Raw genomic sequence first — 20,200 nt, 5'->3', positions numbered from 1 at the left:
CTCTATGGTCTCTAGATGAGCCTCAGAATCCTTTGGTTCCTCAGAGGGAAACTCCTTATTGATCTCTGGACGTCCTAGGAGGTCTTCCTCACTGGGATTCACGTCCTCCTCCTCTTTTGTGGTTTCGGCCATGATGGTCATTTCAATGGCCTTGCACTCTCCTTTTGGATTTTCTTCTATATTGCTTGGGAGAGTACTAGGAGGGGTTTTAGTGATCCTTTTACTCAGCTGGCCCACTTGTGCTTCCAGATTTCTAATGGAGGACCTTGTTTCATTCATGAAACTTAGAGTGGCCTTAGATAGATCAGAGACTATGTTTGCCAAGCTAGATAGATTCTACTCAGAATTCTCTGTCTGTTGCTGAGTGGATGATGGAAAAGGTTTATAATTGTTAAACCTATTTCTTCCACCATTATTAAAGCCTTGTTAAGGCTTTTGTTGATCCTTCCATGAGAAATTTGGGTGATTTCTCCATGAGGGGTTATAGGTGTTCCCATAGGGTTCACCCATGTAATTTACCTCTGCTATTGTAGGCTTCTCAGGATCATAAGCCTCTTCTTCAGAAGATGCCTCTTGAGTACTGTTGGATGCTTCCTTCAATCCATTCAGACTCTGAGAGATCATATTGACTTGCTGAGTCAATATTTTATTCTGAGCTAATATGGCATTCAGAGTATCAATTTCAAGAACTCCCTTCTCCTGAAGCGTCCCATTACTCACAGGATTCCTCTCAGAAGTGTACATGAAATGGTTATTAGCAACCATATCAATGAGTTCTTGAGCTTCTGTAGGTGTTTTCTTTAGGTCAATGGATCCACCTGCAGAAGTATCCAACGACATCTTAGCTAATTCAGACAGACCATCATAGAATATATCCAGGATGGTCCATTCTGAAAGCATGTTAGAAGGACACTTTTTGGTCAGTTGCTTGTATCTCTCCCAAGCTTCATAGAGGGATTCACCTTCTTTCTGTCTGAAGGTTTGAACATCCACTCTAAGCTTACTAAGCTTTTGAGGAGGAAAGAACTTGGCTAAGAAAGCCGTGACCAGCTTATCCCAAGAGTTCAGGCTATCTTTAGGTTGAGAGTCCAACCATACTCTAGCTCTGTCTCTTACAGCAAATGGGAAAAACATAAGCCTGTAGACCTCAGGGTCAACCCCATTGGTCTTAACAATATCACAGATCTACAAGAACTCAGTTAAGAACTGAAAAGGATCTTCAGATGGAAGTCCATGAAACTTGCAGTTCTGTTGCATCAGAGAAACTAATTGAGGTTTAAGCTCAAAATTGTTTGCTACAATGGCAGGGATTGAGATGCTCCTTCCATGTAAATTGGAATTAGGTACAGTGAAGTCACCAAGCATCCTCCTTGCATTGTTGTTGTTAGGTTCGGCTGCCATCTCCTTTTCTTGTTCGAAAATTTCAGTAAGGTTGTCTCTGGATTGTTGTATTTTAGCTTCCCTTAGTTTCCTCTTCAGAGTCCTTTCAGGTTCTAGATCAGCTTCAACAAGAATACCCTTTTCCTTGTTCCTGCTCATATGAAAGAGAAGAGAACAAGAAAAGAAGAAGAATCCTCTATGTTACAGTAAAGAGGTTCCTTATTATTAGTAGAGGAAGAAAGGGAATAAGAGTGAAGAAGAATGGATAATCCAAACACAAGGGTGAGGATAGGAGCAGAAATATGAGATGGAGAGAAGTGTTAGTAAGTAATTAAATAAATAGAAGAAGATGAGAGAGAGAAATTTTTGAAAATAATTTTTGAAAAGGAGTTGATGATTTTTGAAAATTAAAGGGGAAATAAAATTAAAATTAAAATTTAAAACAATTAATTAATTAAAAAGAATTTTTGAAAAAGAGGGAGGTATTTTCAAAAATTAGAGAGGAAAGAGTAGTTAGGTAGTTTTGAAAAAGATAAGAAACAAACAAAAAGTCAATTAGTTAGTTGAAAAAGATTTGAAAATCAATTTTGAAAAGATAAGAAGATAAGAAGTTAGAAAAGATATTTTAAAATCAATTTTTTTTGAAAAAGATATAATTTAAAAAGATATGATAGAAAGATATGATTAAAATTAGTTTTGAAAAAGAATTGAATTTTAAAATCAAAATTAATGACTTGACTCACAAGTAATCACAAGATATGATTCTAAAACTTAAAGTTTGAATCTTTCTTAACAAGAAAGTATCAAACTTGAAATTTTTGAATCAAAACATTAATTGTTGATAATATTTTCGAAAATTATGAGGTAAAATTAAGAAAAAGATTTTTGAAAAATATTTTTAAAATTTTCAAAAATAAATAAGAAAAATGAAAAAGATTTGATTTTTTGAAAAAAGATTTTGAAAAGATAAGATTTTTAAATTGAAAATTTGATTTGACTCATAAGAAATAACTAAATTTTAAAAAGTTTTGAAAAGGTCAACTCAAATTTTCGAAATTTATGAGTGAAATAAGGGAAAGATTTTTTTTTTTTATTTTTGAATTTTGAATGAAGAAAGAGAAAAATACCAAAAAGACTCAATGCATGAAAATTTTGGATCAAAACACACAATGCATGCTAGAACACTTTGAATGTCAAGATGAACACCAAGAACACTTTGAATGTCAAGATGAACACCAAGAACTTATTTTTGAAAATTTTCAAGAAAAGAAAACATGCAAGACACCAAACTTAGAAATTATCAAACTTTAGACACTAACAAATTGAAAATGCATATGAAAAACTAGAAAAGACACAAAACAAGAAAATCTGAAGATCAAACAAGAAGACTGACCAAGAACAACTTGAAGATCATGAAGAATGCAATGCATGAAATTTTTGAAAATTTTTTTTTTTTAGAAAATTAGAAAGATGCAATTGACACCAAACTTGAAACTTGACTCTAGACTCAAACAAGAAACAGAAAAATATTTTTGATTTTATAATTTTATAAATTTTTTTTGGATTTTTTTGAAATTAATTGGAAAAAACGAAAAAGAAGAAATTTTTTTTTTTGAAAATTTATTTTAAGAAAAACGAAAACAAAGAAAAATTTTTGAAAAAGTCTTTGAAAACCAAATAAAAGTTGAAACAAGAAGAAAATTACCTAATCTGAGCAACAAGATGAACCGTCAGTTGTCCAAACTCGAACAATCCCCGGCAACGGAGCCAAAAACTTGGTGTTGTTGCTGGATTAAAAACTTGGCACCATTGTGGTCTGGAAACAATTGTGAAATTGTTGTTCGAAATTGATTGTCCCCGGCAACGGCGCCAAAAACTTGGTGCACGAAATTGTGATCTCAGGCAACTACGCCAAAAACTCAGTACGCACGTCTTAATAAATCATTTTTCATTCACAACTTCGATACAACAAACCAGCAAGTGCACTGGGTCGTCCAAGTAATAAAACCTTACGTGAGTAAGGGTCGATCCTACGGAGATTGTTGGTATAAAGCAAGCTATGGTCATCTTGTAAATCTCAGTCAGGCGGATATCAAATGGTTATGGAGTTTTCGAATAATAATAATAAATAAACAGAAAGTAAAGATAGAAGTACTTATGTAAATCATTGGTGAGAATTTCAGATAAGCGTATAGAGATGCTTTCGTTCCTCTGAACCTCTGCTTTTCTGCTGTCTTCATCCAATCATTCCTACTCCTTTCCATGATAAGCTTTCTGTAAGGCATCACCATTGTCAATGGCTACATCCCATCCTCTCTGTGAAAAAGGTCCAAATGCTCTGTCACGGCATGGCTAATCATCTGGAGGTTCTCGATCATACTGGAATAGGATTCACCCTCCTTTTGCGTCTGTCACTACGCCCAGCACTCGCGAGTTTGAAGTTCGTCACAGCCATCCCTTCCCAGATCCTACACGGAATACCACAGACAAGGTTTAGACTTTCCGGATCTCAGGAATGGCCATCCATGGGTTCTAACTTATACCACGAAGATTCTAATATCTCGGACTCGCTCCTCTGTATTAGATATCTAAGAGATACTCATTCTAGCTTGTTTGCATGTAGAACGGAAGTGTTTATCAGGCACGCGTTGATAAGTGAGAATGATGATGAGCGTCACATAATCATTACATTCATCATGTTCTTGGGTGTGAATGAATATCTTAGAAGCGGAATAAGTTGAACTGAATAGAAAAACAGTAGTACTTTGCATTAAATCATGAGGAACAGCAGAGCTACACACCTTAATCTATGGAGTGCTGAAACTCTACCGTTGAAAATACATAAGTGATGAAGGTCCAGGCTTGGCTGAATGGCCAGCCCCCAAACGTGATCAATATGATCCAAAGTTGAACTAAAAATCATAAGATGTAAATACAATAGTAAAAAGTCTTATTTATACTAAACTAGTTACTAGGGTTTACAGAATTGAGTAAATGATGTAGAAATCCACTTCTGGGGCCCACTTGGTGTGTGCTTGGGCTGAGCTTGAAGTTTACATGTGGAGAGGTCATTCTTGGAGTTGAACACCAGTTTCTAACGGGTTTCTGGCGTTGAACTCCACTTTGCAACTTGTTTCTGGCGCTGGACGCTAGACTGCAGCATGGAACTGGTGTTGAACGCCAATTTACGTCGTCAATCCTTATTCAAAGTATGGACTATTATATATTGCTGGAAAGCCCTGGATGTCTACTTTCCAACGCAATTGGAAGCGCGCCATTTGGAGTTCTGTAGCTCCAGAAAATTCACTTGGAGTGCAGGGAGGTCAGAATCCAACAGCATCATCAGTCCTTCTTCAACCTCTGAATCTGATTTTTGCTCAAGGCCCTCAATTTCAGCCAGAAAATACTTGAAATCACAGAAAAACACACAAACTCATAGTAAAGTCCAGAAATGTGAATTTTAATTAAAAACTAATAAAAATATACTAAAAACTAACTAAATCATACTGAAAACATACTAAAAACAATGCCAAAAAGCGTATAAATTATCCGCTCATCAAACTCATAAAGACTTCAAACAGGAATTAAAACTAAGCATAAAGTATAAACTATCCTAGCATGACTATTTATTTAAAAAGTAAATAAAGCAAAAACTTAAACAAGATTTCAGAAGTTGGAAAGTGTCAACCATGGGACTCAACAACCTTGAGCAGCTTCATCTTTAGTTCATTGGCCCCTTCCCTTTGTCCTTCTTCTTGGAGGGGGAAGAGCCACCTTCATCTGGCTTGGAGGAACCTTCTTGTGCTTTGGTGTCCTTGGGCTTCCAAAATCCTGCCCTTCTCATATAATTCCTTTCATCCTCCTTATGTTTGACTAGGATTTCCTCTTGTCTTGCACTTAGCTCTTCCATTCCTTGCACAAAGGTTCGGTATCCTGGGTTTAGAGTGGCTACGACATTACACAAGTGATTTAGCTTCGCTTGTGTGTTGATGTCATACTTCCTCCTGGATATGGTTCTGGCATCGTAGAGATGTCTGAATTCGGCCAAGTTCCTCTGTTGCCATTTGTCTTGCTCTGCTATTTTGTCTAGTGCACTTCGCACCTCTCTCCAGTCAAATTGTTCTTGCTGCTCCTTCCTCATATGCTCCCAATTCCCTTGGAGTTGTTAAATGTTTTGGTTGACTTGGCTCCATTGTTGTTGTTGAGTTTCCTTGAGTTGATTGACATCTTCCCTCAAGTGGTGTAGATCTCCCTTCATTTGGTGTACATCTCCTTGCAATTGCTCCCAATTGAATCCCTCTGGAAATTTCTGATATTGGTATTGTGGCGGTGGTTGAAGTGCCAGGAATTGAGGTTACTCTTCTGCCTCCTTTTCTTCTTGTTGTTATTGTTGTTGTGGTTCATGGGCATGAGCTCTTCGTTCTCTGGCCCTGTGGAGTGGATGAACAGCCACCACCTTTGCCATCTTTTTGGCAGTTATGAACTTATCTTGCTTCACAAGCACTTCATCAATGATCTTTTCAACTCCAGCCTCATCACATAGCCTCTGTATAATGCTGGGGAATGCCAACCTTGTGTTGTCACTGGTGCTTTTTAGCACTTTATTGATGTTGTTGGCAATCATCTCCCCCACGTTGATGTTCTCTCCTTTCATGATGCTGTAGATGAGTACAGCTCTCTCCTTGGTCACCTCTGAAGTGTTGGATGTGGGGATTAGGGACCTCCTCACAAATTCTAGCCACCCTCTAGCTTAGGGGCTCAAATCTATTCTCCTCAATTGATTGGGTATCCCATCCTTGTCATTGATCCAACGCACATGCATCACACAAATCTCATTCAGGATCTCATCAAACCCAGGGTCTTGCTGCTTCATTCTTTCTTCATAGCTCCGAGTGGAACTTGTCCTCTTCACCATTATCATTCTTTCTATGCTAGAGGGACTGTAGTCAATGGACTTCCTCCTTACATAGCTAATGTAGCCATATTGTTGCCCTGGTTGAGGCACTACGTTGGTATAGAATTCCCTCACCAAGCTCTCTACCACTTTCCTTGGTGGGTTGCATAGAAGTGACCAACCTCTATTGTTGATCTCAATGTTGATTTCAATATGCTTGTTCCTCCCTAATTGGAACCCAACTTCTGGAATGATCTCCCTCTCACTCACCCAACCATAGAATTGATTTTGGTTGAATGCGGAGAGAAACTTGTAGTCATTGAAGGAACTTGAGGATCCAGAGGTTGGTTCCTTGACTTTTCTTTTCTTTGAGGCTGAGCTTTTTGGTGGTGTCATGAGGTTGAGAGAGTGTGTTTGAGAGTGAAACGGGGGTTGTAAGAAAAAGCAAGCAAAACAAGGTTTTGCTCCAACACCAAACTTAGGACTTAATTGTCCCAATCAAGAAAAAAAGAAAGAAAGGAAGTATGGAAAAAGATGGTAAAAGATGAACAGAGAAGGGAAGGTGAGGGCTGTATGCTCTTCGTGTGTGATTGGGGTTGTTGGAGTGGAATAGGAGATGGTGAAGTGGGGCTTTTATAATGGGTGAATGTTGTGGTGGGAAGGGTGGGAAATAAAAAGGGTTAAATGTTTTCCCACTTGGGGAGTGGCGCCTAGTGTGGGAAGAGGCGCCAACTCTTTTCTCACTGTGTCTTCTGCGTGTGTTGAGTTCCAAAGTGTAAGTACACTTTGACTTCCTTACTTTGTGAGTTGTTTACCATGTAGGCCCCATCTTCTCTCCTGAAATGAAACTGAACGCATTAGTAATGACAAAAGAACCCTTTTCACATTCCTTCTCATCAAAAGTGAATTGGATTGCAACTGATGGGTGTCCCTTGGGACACCAAACTTAATTCTTTGGCATCTTAAATTGGTTTTATTATTGTGTATTTAATGTGTTCATAAAAGTGGAATAACATCAATCTTTTCATTTTCCTTTTGATTACAATTCCTCTGAACTCATTAAACCACATTCATGTTCTTACCCAAAGCATTAAATGCTTTCAAACTGGGTGACTTGGGCTACTAGATGATTCTTGGTGGTGGCCACACCAAACTTAATCCTTGGGCTTACTCTTCAAATCAAGATATAAATTGTTTGTACACCTAGATTAAGTTGGTGAAAGGCCACACCAAACTTAGCAATTTAGTTAGTCCTCAGCCCATTCACTCATCATGATCTATGCTTTCATCAAGTTGCAATTCCGAAAAAAATATAAAGAAAATCTAGCTACCAAAGCTAAAATCAACTTTCTAATTTGCAATTGTAAACTAATCCTAATATGGTAATGTAAGATAAATGGGAGACTGAAAATTAAACTACCTAATGCAACAAATTTTTAAACTACTTCTAAGAAGAGTAACTAAATCAAAAAGGATAAAGTGTTGGGGTGCCTCCCAACTAGCGCTTCTTTATTATCATTAGCTTGACATTCCTTCATCTTCAGCTGAGCTTGTAGCTCATTCCCTGCTCCTCTAAGGAGCCTCCCAAGTAGTGTTTGAGTCTATGGCCATTGACAGTAAAAGTTCTCTGAGTCTTGTCCTCCATGAGCTCCACATGACCATAAGAAAACATCTTGAGTATAGTGAAAGGTCCTGACCATCTAGACTTCAGTTTTCCAGGGAAGAACTTGAGTCTTGAGTTATAGAGTAACACCTTCTGTCCCTCAGTGAACTCCCTTCTTGCTATCTTTTGGTCATGCCACCTTTTTGTGTTCTCTTTGTAGATTTTTGCATTCTCATATGCTTGATTCCTAAACTCCTCCAGCTCATTGAGTTGCATTAATCTTTTTTCTCCAGCAGCTTGCTCATCATAGTTTAACATTTTTAGAGCCCAAAATGCTCTATGCTCAAGTTCAACTGGTAAGTGACAAGCCTTGCCATATAACAGTTGGTATGGAGACATCCCAATGGGAGTCTTATAGGCTGTCCTGTAGGCCCATAGTGCATCATCCAGCTTCTTAGACCAATCCTTTCTTGAGCTTTCAACAGTTTTTTCAAGGATTCTTTTTAGCTCTCTGTTGAAAATTTCAGCTTGCCCATTGGTCTGTGGGTGGTATGGAGTTGCCACTTTGTGCTTTACTCCATATCTGAGAAGGAGTGTCTCGAGTTGTTTGTTGCAGAAGTGTGTCCCTCCATCACTAATGAGAGCTCTGGGCACTCCAAATCTGCTGAAGATGTTCCTTCTCAAGAAGCTTATCACAACCTTGTTGTCATTTGTTGCAGTGGCTATGGCTTCTGCCCATCTTGAGACATAATCAACAGCCACCAATATGTAGCTATTAGAGTAGGAGGTTGGGAAGGGTCCCATGAAATCAATCCCCCATACATCAAATAGCTCTAACTCTAGTATGAATTGCTGTGGCATCTCATTTCTCTTGGTTTGATTACCAGCTCTTTGGCATTCATCATACCTTGACACCATTTCCTTGGCATCCTTAAACATTGTTGGCCAGTAAAATCCAGATTGAAGCACTTTTGCTGCTGTCCTTTCTCCACTGAAGTGACCTCCATATGTAGATCCATGGCACTGCCATAATACTTCCTGCCCTTCCTCATGGGGTATACACCTTCTTAGGATTCTGCCAGCATACTTTTTGAACAAATAAGGGTCATCCCAGATGTAGTGTTTGGCATTCTTAATTAGCTTCCTCCTCATGTGCCTATTGATGTTGGTTGGTAGTTCCCCAATAGCCTTGAAGTTGGCTATGTCTGCAAACCAAGGGGATACTCGAATCATCATCAATTGTTCATCAGGGAAGCTTTCATTGACTACTACTTGCTGCATCTCTTCTTCTTGTGGGATCCTTGAGAGGTGGTCAGCTACCTTGTTCTCTGCTCCGCTCCTATCTTTAATCTCAATATCAAATTCTTGGAGCAACAAGATCCACCTTATTAGTCTGGGCTTAGATTCTTGTTTGGTAAGTAAGTGTTTGAGTGCTGCATGATCAGTGAACACAATTACTTTTGAGCCAATAAGATATGATCTAAACTTGTCAAAAGCAAAAACTATGGCTAAAAGTTCTTTCTCTGTGGTGGTATAGTTCCTTTGATTCTCATTAAGAACCTTGCTAGCATAGTAAATAACATGTACTAGCTTGTCTTTCCTCTGTCCTAGAACAACACCAACAGCAAAATCAGATGCATCACACATTAGTTCAAAGGGAAGATCCCAACTTGGTGGTGCTATAATAGGTGCAAAGGAGAGTTTCTTCTTAAGTTCATCAAAGGCTACCATGCACTCTCTATCAAAAACAAAGGGAATATTTGAGACAAGTAGGTTGCTAAGGGGTTTTGCAATCTTTGAAAAATATTTGATAAACCTCCTATAGAACCCAGCGTGTCCCAAAAAATTTCTGATTGCTTTGACATTGCAAGGTGGAGGTAATTTTTCAATTACTTCCACTTTTGCCTTGTCCACTTCTATGCCATCTTTTGAAATCTTGTGACCAAGAACCACCCCTTCAGTCACCATAAAATGGCACTTCTCCCAGTTTAAAACCAAGTTGGTTTCTTGACACCTTTTTAGCACAAGAGCAAGATGGTATAGGCAATCAGAATATGAGTTCCCAAATACAGAGAAGTCATCCATGAATACTTCTATGAACTTCTCAATCATGTCTGAAGAAATGGAGAGCATGCACCTTTGGAATGTTCCAGGTGCATTGCACAATCCAAAGGGCATTCTTCTATAAGCAAAGACACCATATGGACAAGTAAATGAAGTTTTTTCCTGATCCTTGGGGTCTACAACAATTTGATTGTTGCCCGAATACCCATCTAGGAAGCAATAGTACTCATGTCTTGCCAATCTTTCAAGCATCTGGTCCATAAAAGGTAAGGGAAAGTGGTCTTTCCGGGTGGCTTCATTGAGTTTCTAGTAGTCAATGCACATACGCCATCCGGTCACTGTCCTTGTGGGTATCAATTCATTCTTCTCATTTGCCACAACAGTGATCCCTCCTTTCTTAGGGACTACTTGCACCGGGCTTACCCAAGGGCTGTCTGAGATGGGGTAGATCACCCCTGCTTGCCACAATTTCAACACTTCTTTTTGAACCACTTCATTCATAGTTGGGTTTAGCCTCCTTTGTTGTTATCTTGAAGGTTTGGCATCTTCTTTAAGTAGGATCTTATGCATGCACATTGAAGGACTGATCCCTTTTAAATCTGCAAGTGTCCAGCCTATGGCATCCTTGTGTTGTCTCAGCACTCGGATGAGCTCCTCTTCTTGTTCCTTACTCAGACTTGAATTTATGATCACTGGTTGGGTGTTGTTGGCACCTAGATATGCATATTTCAAGTTGGGTGGTAATGCTTTCAGCTCTAGTTTAGGTGGCTCTGCATCTTTGTTACTTGTAATGGTTGGCATGATTGAGTTTCCCGTGGTTGCTTGTGGTGATTCTCCATCTGGTGCTTGTTCCAGCTCAATGGTTCCTCCACATTGTTCTTCTTCCAAGACTTCTTGAACTATTTGTTCCATGATGTCTACCACCATGCATTCTCCTATGGATTCCTTGGGGTAACTCATTGCTTTGAAGACATTGAAGACCATTTTCTCTTCATGCAACCTCAAGACTAGTTCCCCTTTTTGCACATCGATGATGGCTCCAGCAGTAGCTAGGAATGGTCTTCCAAAGATAATTGACGTATTGGCCTCTTCTTCCATGTCCAGCACAATGAAATCAGCAAAAAAGATGAACTCTCCTACTTTCACCAGCAAGTCTTCCACCACCCCATGTGGAAACTTAAATGTTCTGTCAGCCAATTGGAGTGCCATTCTTGTTGGCTTGGCTTCCTCAATCTTCATCCTTCTCATCATGGTCAGGGACATAAGATTTATGCTAGCTCCCAAATCACACAAAGCTTTCTCAATGGTGATGTCTCCTATGATGCAGGAAATTTGGAAGCTCCCTGTGTCTTTCAGCTTTTGAGGCAGCTTCTTCTGTATGATGGCGCTGCATTCTTCAGTCAAGATTATGGTTTCTTTTGCTTCCCAGTTCCTCTTTTTGGTTATAAGCTCCTTCAAAAATTTAGCATAGAGTGGCATTTGTTCTAATGCCTCAGCAAATGGTATGTTGATTTGGGGCCTCTTGAAGATCTCTAGGAACTTAGAAAACTGGCCATCCTTCCCATCTTTTTCCAGTCTTTGTGGGTATGGTGCCCTTGGCATATAAGGCTTCAGGACTGGTTTTAGTGGAGGTGGAGTAGGGATTTCTTCTTTATCCTTGTTCTCATGTTCTGCTGCAACTTCTTCATGCTTATCTTTGCTTGGGGTTCCTTCTTCTACAACCTTCCCACTTCTTAGAGTAATGGCTTTGCATTCCCCTCTTGGGTTAGCCATGGTATCACTAGGAAATGTGTGTGTGGGAAGTGGGATTTACTTGGACAAAATCCCACTTGTGCTTCCAACTTTGAGATTGCTGCGCTGTGATTTTTCAGATTTGACATGTATTCTTCTTGATTAGCATCTATCCTTCTGTCAGTTTGTGCTTGTCTATCCATGAGGGTGGAGACTGCTCCTGTAACTTGTGAGGACAGTTGTGCTATTGCAGCTTCCATTCTCTCAAAGTTGCTCTTGATCTCACATGGTTGCATAGTTGAGGATGGTGTATCTTGCTTGAGGTTATTGTATGTGGGTTGGTTACTATGGTATGATGTGTTTTGTGAGTTGTGTTAGGGTCTATGGTTTCCTGTTTGATGGTTGGGGTTGTGGTTGAAATGCTGATTTGATGAATAAGGCTTGTTGTGGTCCTGGTTGTGGTTTTGTTGATTTCCCTACCCAAAGTTTGGGTGGTTCTTCCAACCTGGGTTGTATGTCTTAGAGTGTGGGTCATATAGTGGTCTAGATGAATTGTTCACATAATTGGCTTGTTCCCAGTCACCTTCAGATTCTGGTGCATTCCCTTCTTGTTGAGGAGTTTGGTCTTGGATGACTGAGGCTTGGTTGGCCTCCATCCTTTTGGTTAGAGCTGCTATTTGAGCTACAATTGCTTTGTTCTGAGCTAACAAAGCATCTATAGAGTTGAGCTCTAGCACTCCCTTCTTCTGAGTCCTCTTTGAAGCATAAAAATACTCATTTTCAACTACAGTCTCAATGACATCTATGGCCTCTTCAATGGTTTTCTTCTTGTTGAGTGAGCCTCCTGAAGAATGGTCCACAACCTTCTTTGCTTCATAGGATAGTTCCTCATAAAAGATGTGTAGTTGTACCCATTCATTGAACATTTCTGGTGGGCATCTTCTTGTCAGATCTTTGAATCTCTCCCAGACCTCATAAAGTGTTTCTCCATCTTATTGTCTGAAAGTTTGCACCTCAGCTCTTAGCCTATTGATTCTTTGTGGGGGTAAAATCTTGCAAGGAATCTGTTCACTACTTCCTCCCATGTAGTTACGCTATCCTTGGGGAATGATTCCAACCACTTTGCTACCTTATCTCTGAGTGAGAAAGGGAACAAGAGTAGTTTGTAGATGTCGGGTTGTACCCCGTTGGACTTTACAGTATCACATATCTTCAAGAATGTGCTGAGATGTTGATTAGGGTCTTCTTGGGCACTTCCTCCATATGAGCAATTATTCTGAACAAGTGTGATGAGCTGAGGTTTCAGCTCAAAATTATTGGCATGAATTGTTGGCTTTAAGATGCTGCTGCTACAATTTCCTGGGTTTGGGTTGATGTAGGAGCCTAAGACTCTCCTTTCTTGCCCATCATGATTTACCGGGCCTCCTCTAGCATTGTGAGCTTCTTCTTCATGGTGGTTCTCCATGTTCTCCTCCATGTTTGTTTCAAAATACTATTCCTCTTCCTCAGCACCAACGACTCCTTTCCCTCTTGCTTCCTTCCTTAATCTAAGGAAGGTCCTCTCAAGTTCAGAATCAAAGGAAGTTGAAGCATCGCTTCTTCTACCTATCATACAACCAACAAGGCAAAAAGCAGGAAAGAAAATGAATGAAAAAATTACTCTTGTTAGAGTGATTGTTAGTGTGAGTGGTGCAATTAATCGAACAGTTAAAGGAGTGGGAATATGTAAAAAAAAAATACTCAAAGAAGAAAGAAATAGAACTCAAAATAAAAGAAAATAAAAAGGTGCTAAATAAAATAAAATAACAAGGAATTTAAATTGCTTAATCTAGCTCTCCAATTGATTTAATCATTGTCAAATTTAAGCCAATCCCCGGCAACGGCGCCATAAAACTTGATGACTGGAATTCACACCCCATTCAAAATTGGTGAATTAGTCCTTTTGGCAAGCGCACTAAAATTATCGTCAAGTAATAACCCATAGTGGAGTGGGATCGTATCCACAGAGATTGGCAAATTCGAGCAGTTTTAATCGATTGATGAATTAGTCAAGCGGATCAATAGGATTGTAGAGTGCAGAATTGTAAATGATAATAATGTAAATGACTAGAATATAAAGAAAAGTAATAAAGTGCAGAAATATAAATGGCAGAAAGTAAAGTGCAGAATCATAAATGACTTGAATGTAAATGGGAATGGGGAATTGCTGAATGTAAAAATAAGCAGTAAAGAAATGGGTAGATAAGAATGGGAAAATTCATTGAGACTGGGAGATGTTGTCTCTTTAGATCGAATCTAGCTTATATCCCCTTCAATCATGCAACTCATTGACCTCTTGGCAATCATGATTGATTGAGCCCCAATCCCTTGGTGACTCAATCTCTCAGATCTTGATCAATAGCCAATTCTTTGGTCTAATTGCTCATGAAGAGAGATATACTTGGTCCCTGATTATGCCACACACCATTATAGGTCCAGGTAGAGGGAGGATTATATGTCACATATCCAAACACTAAAACCAAGATTCTACTCTAGTGTGAGAAGGGATTTCAAGCATGGTTTCATGTTTTCTTTTCCAAGGTTCCCATGAAACCCAATTGCATTCAATCTCTTTCCCAAGATGATTGAATACTAAGCTTTAAGAACGAAATTCCTTCTAGCAAATCAAAGAGAAGATGAAGAGAAGAAGGATTTCGCTATCATCAATCCATCAAGTACAACAGAGCTCCCTCTCTCAATGAGAGGGAAGTTAGCTACTCATAGCTCAAAAAGTACTCAAAAATGAAGTGTAAAAGTGGATCTAAAACTAACTGCTTAACCCCCTTCTTCATTACTCCTTGGGGGTATTTATACTACTCCTAGTAAAATAAAAGAATTACAAAAGTGAAAAAGGAAAATTACATTTTGGAGGGAAAAGAAAACACTCAATAAGCATGACTTCTTAGCTGGCGTGTGGCTGGCGCTTCTCTAGCATGTCACGTGCCCTTCATTTCCAGCTTGGCGTGCCACGCCTACTCCTTCAAGTGGCACGCTCGTCCCTCTCTCAACCTTGGCGTGCCACGCCTTCGAACTTAAGTGGCACGCCATAGTGGATTTCTTGTATTGGCGTGCCACGCCTTCGAACTCAAGTGGCACGCCCCTTGCCTTTCTCACTTCTCTTTGCCTCTGGAAACTTGTACTGGCGTGCTACGCCTAAAGGCTGGCGTGCCATGCCCATGATCTTGTCTTGGTTCCAGTAGTTGGCGTGCCATGCCTCAGTCTTCAAGTGGCACGCCATAGTGAAATGCTAAGGTTGGCGTGCCACGCCTTCGATACCAAGTGGCACACCCAGTTTTTGCTTTTGGTCATTTGTGCATTGGCGTGCCACGCCTGGTTGCTCAAGTGGCACGCCCAGTCTTCAATTGCCTTCAGCCCCTTCTCTGGATTGTTGTACCAGCGTGCCACGCCATGCTGCTCAAGTGGCACGCCCATGAATTTTTGAACTCTTCAAGCTTGGCGTGCCACGCCTGGGTTCTCAAGTGGCACGCCCAAGTGACTTCTTGGGGCTGGCGTGCCACGCCTTCGACACCAAGTGGAACGCCATAGTGAAGGTTCTTCTTGGAATAGTGAGTTAGCATGCCACGCCCCTTTGCTCAAGTGGCACGCCTATAGTAATTGATGGGCCAGGTGTGTCACGCCCAGCTTGGCGTGCCACGCCCCTTTTGTGTCTTCCATTGTAGCTCTCTGGAATTTTGTATTAGCGTGCCACACCCAGTCTCTGGCGTGCCACGCCCACATGCATGCTTGGACTTTTTCTCTGGACTTTAGTACTGGCGTGCCATGCCCAGCTCCTGGCGTGCCACGCCAGTGCATTTTTGTGGCGTTTGCTTCAAATGGCACGCCAGTTTCACACGCCCAGCTTCTTGTTTGTCTTCTACCAAATTTTTGATGCTTTTCTCACCTGAAATTCAGCACAATTCATCTCAAAGTAGTGTACCATAATATTCATCAAATAATGCATGAATTGTACTGATCAAATGAGATTTATACTCTTTTATGGTCTTCTTTATGCAAGAAAGAATGGTAGATGATGCAAGTCATCACCTGTTAGTACTCCACTTGCTAGTCATTTCAAGCTGAGTTCGTAGCAATGTCCTACAAGTGAGAAAGAGAAAGTAGAAATGAAGAAGATTCCATATGCATCTACAGTTGGCAGTTTGATGTATGCTATGGTTTGCACTAGGCCAGATATTGCTTATGCTGTTGGAGTTGTTAGTTGGTTTCTCTCTAATCCTGGCAAGGAACACTAGCAAGCAGTAAAGTGGATTCTCAGATACCTTAATGGTACTTCCAGAGTTTGTTTATGCTTTGGAAGTCGCCAACCTATGTTGGATGGTTACACAGATGCGGATATAGCTGGTGATCTTGATTCAAAAAAGTCTACTTCTGGTTATATGATGACTTTTGCAGGGGGAGCTGTGTCATGACAATCTCGACTTCAGAAATGTGTTGCTTTGTCAACTACAGAGACAGAATACATTGTTGTTGTTGAAGCTTCTAAGGAACTCTTGTGGATGAAGAAATTTCTACAAGAGTTAGGCATCAATCAAGAGAAGTTTGTGTTATTTTGTGACAGTCAGAGTGCTATCCATCTCAGCAAGAATCCGATGTTTCATTCTCGATCGAAGCACATAGAGGTGATGTATCAAGTACTTGAGATGAAGTCATATGCACTTGAGAAGATCCATTCTGATGATAATAGTTCAGATATGATGACTAAGAGTTTACCTGCAGTGAAGTTTGATTCCTGCAAAGAGAAGGTGGGCTTGGTGGAGCAGCCTATCCCCACTTGAGTTGGTAAAGGGGAGATTTGTTAGTGGGTCCCCAACTAAGTGCGGCCCACAGTTTTTTTAAAAACAAAAAAATAAAGAAATAAAGTGGCTATTAGCCACAGGAAGCACGAGAGTGAGAGAGAGAGGAAGAACAAAGCTTCATTCTTTGAATGAAAAGGAAAAACGGCGTCAAAGGAGAAGATAAAATTTGGGAGAAAAGGGCAAGCTATCTTGATCCGATTGATTTGGTAAATTCGCTCAATTTCTTATGAAATTTTAGTATGTTATTCCTGGTGTAGAGATGAACATTAGGATATAACTTCCCAGTTGTATTGCCTTCTCTTTTGCCTGATTTAAGATACCCACTTTGTGGAGGGTTTATGTTGATTCCATCAGTTTTGATGATATATTTTGTTGATTGTTGAGATGTCCTAGTGTCACTAGGAAGACTGTTTGTATACCCATTATTCTGATAGTGGAAGATTTTTTCTGGACTAGGTCCCGTGGGTTTTTTGTCCCTCTTTTGGGGGTTTTTCCACGTTAAAATTCTGGTGTTTGATTATTTAATTTCTGCCATTATATTTGCTGCTTGGAGTATCTTTGGTATTGCCTATTTAATCGCACAAGTTGTGGAAAAATTATTTTTGGTGCTTCCGCTGTTAGATAGGTTCTTGTTTGAACTTTTGTTAAGTTTTTCCCAACATCAAGGAAGCGCGAGCTCTGGATTTTACTCTTCAACCATTTCAAGCGCGTCATCCGAATTTGACTACTGATTTTGAACTGAAGTCTGCATTGATCAATCTACTTCCTAAATTCCATGGTTTACCCGCTCAAGAGCCCATCAAGCACCTTAGAGACTTTCAAATAGCTTGTTCGACTACTAGGCGGCATGGTGCGGATGAGGTTGCTGTTTGGTTATATGCTTTCCCATTTTCTCTTGAGGAAAAGGCAAAGGAGTAGTTCTACACTCAACTCGAAGCTGTTGTTACTCATTGGGATTTGCTTAGAAGGGAATTCTTGGACAAGTTCTTTCCACCGGAGGTCACAGATAGATTGAGGAAGGAAATTTCTTACATCATTCAAGGTGAACTAGAGACTCTCTATGAGTATTGGGAATGCTTTAGGAATTTCCTTGATTCGTGTCCCCATCACATGATAGACCAGTTGGTGTTAATTAGCTACTTCTGCCAAGGCATGAAGCCTCAAGATAAGATCCTCTTGGATGCTGCGAGTAATGGCTCTTTGACAAAGTACAAGACAGCGACGGAAGCGTGGCAACTTATCACCGATTTAGCCGAGTCTACCCAACATGCAAGGCAAAGGAATAATCATCCTAAGACTATTGCGAAAGTTTTTTCTAATAGTGAGACCGCCGCTCTCACCAAGACTTTGGGAGAGATGACCAATATACTTAAGCAACTCCAACTCAATCAACAACAACCTCCACCCCCTCCACAACAACAATGTCAACAGTTAGTCCCTCAGAGAGTATGTGGAATTTGCGCTTTCTATTCTCACTATACTGATGAATGTCCACAACTCCAAGAGAACAACACCTTGGCGGCTACCAATACTTATTACAACCATCCGAATCAAGGGTACTATCAACAAGGTGGTAACTATAATCAAGGTGGTAACTACAATGTCTCGTTTTGTTAAATTTATTTTGTATAAGAAGTCTAATATCGATAAATATCTTGGGAGTATGAATTTGTACTTGAGTTTTCTCCCAAGGGGAACACTCATAAAAAGATGTTTATTTCATCTTTTGTGAAAGATATTCTTGTGTTGCATTTTAATTGGTTTCTATATAATTTATTCGGTGTTCCTCGTCACATATTATTAAATTCCTTAAAAGATTTTCTTTTCAAAAACAATAAAAAATATTTAGATTAGACTAAAACCAAAAAGGTAATAGATTAACTATTAAATTTTTTTCTGAAATTGTTTATATAAAAGATATGCCACACTCATAAATCAATAACAAGTAAAATTTATCGTACGAGTTATATCGATAACAAACTCAAGCCTCTTAAAATTTTACAAATAAAAAATAACTAATTTATATTCGTACAATATATAAAATAATTACTATATTATTATATTATAGATTAAAATTCATTAATTTAAATTTATTTTTATTTTTAATATAAGCATCAAAAATAAATAAAATTTTTATAATTAGATGTAGTGTAACAAAATATATATAATATTAATTAATTTTTAAAAAATTCTGAAAAAATAATTTTTTTAATAAAATATTATTAGAAAATTAACATTATAAAAACTAATTTTAATCAATACGATATAATAGGTTATTAAATATATTTAATATAAAACACATTGAATATAAACTTTTTTTGAGTTTAAATTTTAAATAATTTTTAATTAAATTTTAAATATTCTTACTTTAAAGAGTTAGAATATTTTAACATCATCTTTTTTGTATATTTTTAATTGAGTCTTTGATTTTTTAAATTATAAATCCTATTTATAATTAAGGGTAATGTTTCAACACCTTCAATTAGCCACACATACAAAAATACCGGAACAATTCTATAGTCATAATTATAACCTAACTTTATACGCAATACAATGAGACTATATATAAGTAATATAACTAAATTTTATCTATATCTATAGTCACATTTTATAAATAATATAATCAAATTATATTTATGTTTATAATTAAAATATGAATAAAAATATAAAAAATTATCATGATGGTTACTTTTTTTCGTTCATAATTTTTTTATTATTTTTGTTGTGAAAAGTTTAATTATTTTAATAGTTAATTATTTTTTAAAAAAGATAATTGAATAACACAAAAAAATTTATTAAGAGTAATTTATTTAGATGTGATTAAAAAATAATTGAATAATTATATACGGTAAAAAATTAATATTATTAAAAGATAAAATTAAAATATATTTTAAAATTAAAAATAAAGTTTATTTAAAATAAAATTAAAAATCATGTTTTTTTTTCTTTTTTCTAAAATTTATCTACGAGTAATTCTATAAGTATTTTATGATGAATAAAAATATTAAACTCGTACTGAAATTTATTTTAGTAAAATTAATTTTTATTCTGTTAAACGTTAAATAAACTATTAAAAGGAATTTTGTTCTCTCCATTAAAGAAGAATGATAAATTTTCATACTTCCATTATGTTATGGTAATAATTTGGCCCTGTTATTTTTAAAGTCATGGTTGCACTTCGTGAGTTTTCCACTTTTATCTATGAATTTTTGAATGTGCAAAATAATAATAATAATAATAATAATAATAATAATAATAATAATAAAAGAAATATGTCACAGTAAAAAAAGAAGCACATCAAATAATTTATCATCCAGATTATATATGAATAAAATCGATAATAGAAGGACTAATACCAAAAAAATCGATATCAAAACTAGAAACTTACAAAACCTTTCTTAAGTTTACAAAAAAAATATTTATATTTGTGTAACATATAAAATAATTACTATAATATTATTATTATTATTATTATTATTATTATTATTATTATTATTATTATACATATGGGCAAAAAAATCCAACTGATTTTAAGTAAATTTTTTTTAATATTTGATTAAATTGTTCTTGTATTTAATACTTTTTTTTTTTCGGGACTTCCTCTTAATTAAAAGTATAATCATTATAATTTTTTAATTATTATTGTTAAGGGTGTTCGCAAATCAGATATGACTA

At 37.7% G+C, this 20,200-nt stretch overlaps 1 non-coding gene across 1 annotated transcript; it reads left to right on the top strand.

Moving 5' to 3' along the window:
- The first annotated feature begins 894 nt into the window (after positions 1 to 894).
- On the top strand, positions 895 to 1,002 carry LOC112745159 (small nucleolar RNA R71). The gene has a single exon (XR_003173101.1). It is a non-coding gene; the product is annotated as a small nucleolar RNA R71 (small nucleolar RNA).
- The last annotated feature ends 19,198 nt before the right edge of the window (positions 1,003 to 20,200 follow it).

Source organism: Arachis hypogaea, chromosome 14 (assembly GCF_003086295.3).
Source record: "Arachis hypogaea cultivar Tifrunner chromosome 14, arahy.Tifrunner.gnm2.J5K5, whole genome shotgun sequence".
Taxonomy (NCBI): domain Eukaryota; kingdom Viridiplantae; phylum Streptophyta; class Magnoliopsida; order Fabales; family Fabaceae; genus Arachis; species Arachis hypogaea.
Note: the sequence above shows the minus strand (reverse complement) of the source record. Positions and strands in the feature narration are given on the sequence as shown.